Source organism: Simochromis diagramma, unplaced genomic scaffold (genome assembly GCF_900408965.1).
Source record: "Simochromis diagramma unplaced genomic scaffold, fSimDia1.1 OVJJ01000396.1, whole genome shotgun sequence".
NCBI classification, from domain to species: domain Eukaryota; kingdom Metazoa; phylum Chordata; class Actinopteri; order Cichliformes; family Cichlidae; genus Simochromis; species Simochromis diagramma.
The window spans coordinates 158396-164395 of NW_024387048.1; positions in this window are offsets into that span (position 1 = coordinate 158396).

Here is a 6000-nt window from a genome sequence, read left to right on the forward strand (position 1 = left end):
AAAGACAACCTGAGCAAACTGGTGGTTTTCCTGCAGACTAAGGAAAACTGCAGAGTCAGACCTGCTGCTTCCACCTACAGAGCCTCTGTCAGTGCCCCAGGTCAGCTGTGGTACAATGTAGCTGCTATCAGCAGTGAGTGAATGTGTGAATGACTGAATGTAGTGTAAAGCGCTTTGGGGTCCACGGGACTAAGTAAAGCCCTATACAAATACAGGCCATTTACCATTTAAGTTGTACTTGTTGTCCTCGTCCTGGCTGATGTCCTGGGATTTTCTGCACTACAACCACATTAGTGTTCTTCTTCATGCCACCTTGTGAAGTATACCTCAGCCTCATGTAGCAAAACACCACCACAGCATGATGCTGCTGGCAAAGTGTCATGTGACCTGGGGGTAGAAAGAGATTTATATCCCAGAATTCATAGCGCGGCCCAGCCAAACTCCAGTTTCCAACAATGGCGGCCGCTATTAAGTTTTAAAATTACTCATACTAATCTTTCTGAGTCACAAAATAAACTTTTAACATATTTTCAGGCAAGAAAGTAGCTGTGTAAACATCAAATATCTGCTCGGTTTATCAAGATATCGCATATTTGCAAAAGTGCTTCGACGTTTTCGGAGACGTCTGCTACCCACCAGCTCGATAGCTAGCCGGGAGCTCGAGGGTTACTGATGCGGCTGAGAACGGCACAACTCCCGGCACATCATTTTCAGATCACCGCGGACTTTCGCTGCTTGGGTTAAACGTAATATATAAGTCACTTAGACAACCTACAAATGTTATTGTTGGGCTTTTTTCAGTGTTTTGTTTGTTCGTGAGTAAATCGGTTTGGCTGAGATTAAAGTTATTAGATTAGATTAGATAAAATAAAACTTTATTAATCCCCCGGGTGGGTTCCTCCTTGGTTTTTACACAGCTGACTAAACGTCAAACAGAAAACTGATTAAACAGAAGTATGAGACAGTCGAGAATTTACGCCAGTGTCCTGTTATATTTTAGATAGCAAGGAGCAGACGGCCGAGTTTATTAAACTCCACCGAGACAGCGGTGATGCTAATCTGAAGGCTAGACCGTCCAATTTCACGGCCGTTTACATCCGGCCTACCCGACCTTCTGAGGACCCGGCCCACGTAGACTGCGAAGGCCGGGTCCTCAGGAGGATGCAGCCCATGAATTTGGACACGACCGTGGACTGCAAACTGCTCTTCCTGGGATCTTCCTTTCCAACGTACGCTCACTCAGGAATAAGATGGACGAGCTGGCCCTGATGAGAAGCACGAACAGAGACTTTGCCTCCTCCTGTGTCTTATGTTTTACGGAGTCGTGGCTCTGTGAGGACATCCCGGACAGCGCGCTCAAGCTGGAGGGCTTTCATCTGCTGCGCGCGGACCGGCAGGCCTCTCTCTCTGGTAAGACCACAGGTGGAGGTGTCTGCTTCTACATTAATAGTGGCTGGTGCACAGATGTGACAGTGATTGCTCAGCACTGCTCTTCCTCTCTGGAATACCTTTTTATTCACTGCAAACCGTTTTATTCTCCGCGGGAGTTTGCTTCATTCATCCTGGCCGCTGTTTACATCCCGCCAGACGCAGATGCGCAAGCAGCTCAGTGCGCACTCGCGGAGCAGATACTGCACATGGAGCGGACATTCCCGGACTCTCTCATCATTGCTCTTGGGGACTTTAACAAAGCCAATCTGAGCCATGAGCTTCCCAAATACAAGCAGTATATTAAATGCCCGACCAGAGAGGAGAGGACATTAGACCACTGTTACAGCACGATCAGCGGGGCCTATCGTGCGGTGCCCTGCGCTTCACTCGGACTTTCTGACCACGTCATGATCCACCTGATCCCCGCGTACAGACAGAGGCTGAAGCTCTCCAAACCTGTCGTGAGGACCAAAAAACTGTGGAGCAACGAGGCTGTGGAGGAGCTTCGCACGTGTTTGGAGTCTACAGACTGGGACACAATGAAGGCTGCTTCTAACAGCTTGGACGAGTTTACGGACACTGTCACCTCCTATATCCACTTCTGTGAGGACAGCATTGTGCCATCACGCACCAGGGTGAGTTATAACAATGACAAACCCTGGTTTACTCCTAAACTCAAAAAGCTGTGGCTGGAAAAGAGAAAGGCGTTCAGAAGCGGAGACAGGGACTGCTACAGAGAGGCCAAGTACAGGTTCACTAAAGAAGTGGACATTGCTAAACATCAGCACTCTGAGAAGATGCAGCAGCAGATCTCAGAGAATGACTCGGCCTCTGTGTGGAAAGGTTTTAGGAATATCACCAACTACAAGCCTAAAACCCCCCACTCCACTGATGACTTGCTCTTGGCCAACACCCTCAACGACTTTTACTGCCGTTTTGACGAGCCATCAGGCAGCCTTCACACCTCCAACGGCCCCAACAATAGAGGCACTTTGGACACTCATTCCCCCACCTCTCCCCCCTCCATAGAGCCATCACCACCTTCAAACACTTCACCTACAACACCCCCCTCCTCACCCCACACAAAGGAGGATTTCACACCACCTCCTCCCACCACAACTCTTCATATTCATGAAGCAGATGTGAGGAAGCAGTTTAAGAGTCTGAATGCTCGAAAAGCTCCCGGCCCAGACGGTGTGTCTCCTGCCACCCTCAGACACTGTGCAAACGAGCTGGCCCCAGTGTTTTCTGGCATTTTCAACTCCTCACTGCAGGCATGTCATGTGCCTGCCTGCTTCAAGTCCTCTACCATAATCCCTGTCCCCAAGAAACCTAGGATCACTGGACTAAATGACTACAGACCCGTGGCTCTGACATCTGTGGTCATGAAGTCATTTGAGCGCCTGGTTCTCTCCTACCTCAAGACCCTCACGGCCCCCCTCCTGGACCCCCTGCAGTTTGCATACAGAGCCAACAGGTCTGTAGATGACGCCATCAACATGGCTCTACACTTCATCCTGCAGCATCTGGACTCCCCAGGAACCTACGCCAGGATCCTGTTTGTGGACTTCAGCTCTGCCTTCAACACCATCCTTCCAGACCATCTCCGAGGCAAGCTTTCCCAGATCAATGTGCCTGATCCCATCTGCCGGTGGATCACTGACTTCCTGACGGACAGGAAGCAGCATGTGAGGCTGGGAAAGAATGTCTCGGACTCCCGGACCATCAGCACCGGCTCCCCTCAGGGCTGTGTTCTTTCTCCTCTGCTCTTCTCCCTGTACACCAACTGCTGCACCTCCACCCACCAGTCTGTCAAGCTAATCAAGTTTGCAGATGACACCACCGTTATTGGGACTCATCTCGGACGGGGATGAGTCTGCCTACAGGAGGGAGGTTGAACGTCTGGTGTCCTGGTGCAGCCACAACAACCTGGTGCTGAATGCCCAGAAGACAGTGGAGATTATTGTGGACTTCAGGAAGCACACAGCCCCACTCCCCCCCATCATCCTGACTGACACCTTCATCACCTCTGTGGACTCATTCCGCTTCCTGGGTACCACCATCACCCAGGACCTGAAGTGGGAGCCCACCATCACCTCCGTCATTAAGAAAGCCCAGCAGAGGATGTACTTCCTGAGGCAGCTGAAGAAATTCAACCTGCCAACACGGACGATGATGCAGTTCTACACTGCAATCATCGAGTCCATCCTCACCTCCTCCATCACCGTGTGGTACGCTGGAGCCACTATCAGGGACAAACAGAGACTGCAGCGTGTTGTGCGCTCTGCTGAGAAGGTGATTGGCTGCAGACTCCCATCTCTGCAGGACCTGTACACCTCCAGGACACTGGGGCGTGCAGCTCGGATCTCAGCTGACCCTTCTCACCCTGGACACAGTCTGTTTGACCTGCTCCCCTCAGGCAGGAGGCTCCGGTCCATTCGCACCAGAACCTCTCGCCATAAGAACAGTTTCTTCCCCTCTGCTGTTGGACACATGAACAATAACCGTACGACTGTTCCCACCACTAACACATGACCCTACGCTGTGTTCACTGCATCATTCCATGTTTTTGGCACTGATCACCACCTGCACTCATTATTTTTATATCTATTTAAGCGTTTATGACAGTATGTTTGCACTAAGCACCGCAGCAATTTCCTAATGTTGTAAACCTGCTCAACATTTGGCAATAAAACCCTTTCTGATTCTGATTCTGATATGTTAAAAGCAAATAATCTTGTCTGTAGGAATGCAGGGAGATAAGAAATGTCATCAACTCATCTTTCAAGTGATTCTGAATCAGGAAAACAGCATCAAGTGTTGTAAACTTTAAACACAGAACCATAATTTTTATGTGATCTTACTGAAGATTAATTATGCATAATTGCACCATACAGATCAGAATATTAAATATAAATATGTTTAAGTTAACCAGTATTATGATCCTGAAATTTTTTTCATTGATTGTACTTATTTGTATTTTTGTATTTCCTTCTGATATCTGTACCTGAGCTCAGGTGACACAAAAATTACCCCGTTGTGGAATCAATAAAGTCTTATCTTATCTTATCTTATTAAGCCTCTGAGAGTTTGTCCTGTGTGTGTGTGTGTGTGTGTGTGTGTGTGTGTGTGTGTGTGTGTGTGTGTGTGTGTGTGTGTGTGTATTGTGAGACACGCAGGCCACCGGTTTCTCTGACTTTTATAATAGTGGAACCTATGAAGACCCATTTAATGAAAAATTCAAGTTACGAAGGCACTTAATGACAATATTTCTGCCCGTGGTACGGCATAATGCCCGCGTAACGACATAGATAAAATAAAAAATAAAAAAAATTAATAAATTGAATTCCATAATGTTATGTACAGGGTGGGCCATTTATATGGATACACCGCAATAACATGGGAATGGTTGGTGATATTAAAGTCCTGTTTGTGGCACATTAGTATATGTGAGGGGGCAAACTCCTCAAGATGGGTGGTGACCATGGTAGCCATTTAGAAGTCGGCCATCTTGGATACAACTTTTGTTTTTTCAATAGGAAGAGGGCCATGTGACACATCAACCTTCAATCAGAATCAGGATCAGAATACTTTATTAATCCCAAAGGAAATTAGGGTTACAGCAGGCAGCACGCTAATGGCACATGCACACTTACAAAGGAACCTTCTGACCAACTTTACACAAACATCACATTGGGGAGACATGTCAGAAAGGTAGGCTGATAGGAAAAAAACAACGAAAATACATAACATGAGGTAAGAGGAGGAGAAAAAAAAACCCACTCAGACTGAGCTCCTAGTGGGAGAACAGTTTGACAACAGAAAAAACACCTCAGCACAAAAAGCACATGACTATCAATACACCACAGAAACACAAGACAAGCAACAGGGGCGGGTAAAGGGTGAGAGAGAGCCGGTGTAGACAGCGCATCCGGTCCTGCAGCATGTCTGCGCTGGTCCAGTCGACTGCCATCTTCCCCGGTAGGGCACAGCATAGGCGTTTGGAAAGGGAGGGGGGATCAGTGTGTGCATATCAGTGTATGTTGTGTGTGTGTGTCCAGAGTTCAGCTGAGACAGTGTCCTTCGCCCTGCCAGGCTAAGTAAACAGTCTTCCAGCCAACCCAGGTGGCCTTGCATGGAATGGGAAGGAACAGACTAAACACAGTCGTTATCAGGGTGTTTTGTTCAGCTCCAGCCTTGATACTGCAGCTGGTGCCAAAGGGGTCTCCGCATAAAGTGATGATGGTTTTTACTTTAGTGCAAACAACTCATATGAATTTCAAAGCTGTTCTAACAGTCCAACACTGGTCTCTCAATCTCCCGTTGGAGAGCCGTGAGCTTTCTATGATGTTATCCAAACTTACGTTCCGTGATGTTGTCATTCTTCTGGCTCAAAGAGACGATTCTGAGAACTCACGACCGCAGTGAGCTGCTCCAAGATGTGATCGAATTTGCGCTCGAAGGTGGGTAGTTCTCGAGGCTAACCCCAGCCCCTTCCCAGTGCAGATGATAATCCAGTTGTTCCAACTCAGAGGTCTTGTTCTGAAGTGGTCACGCAGCCGTGAGTTC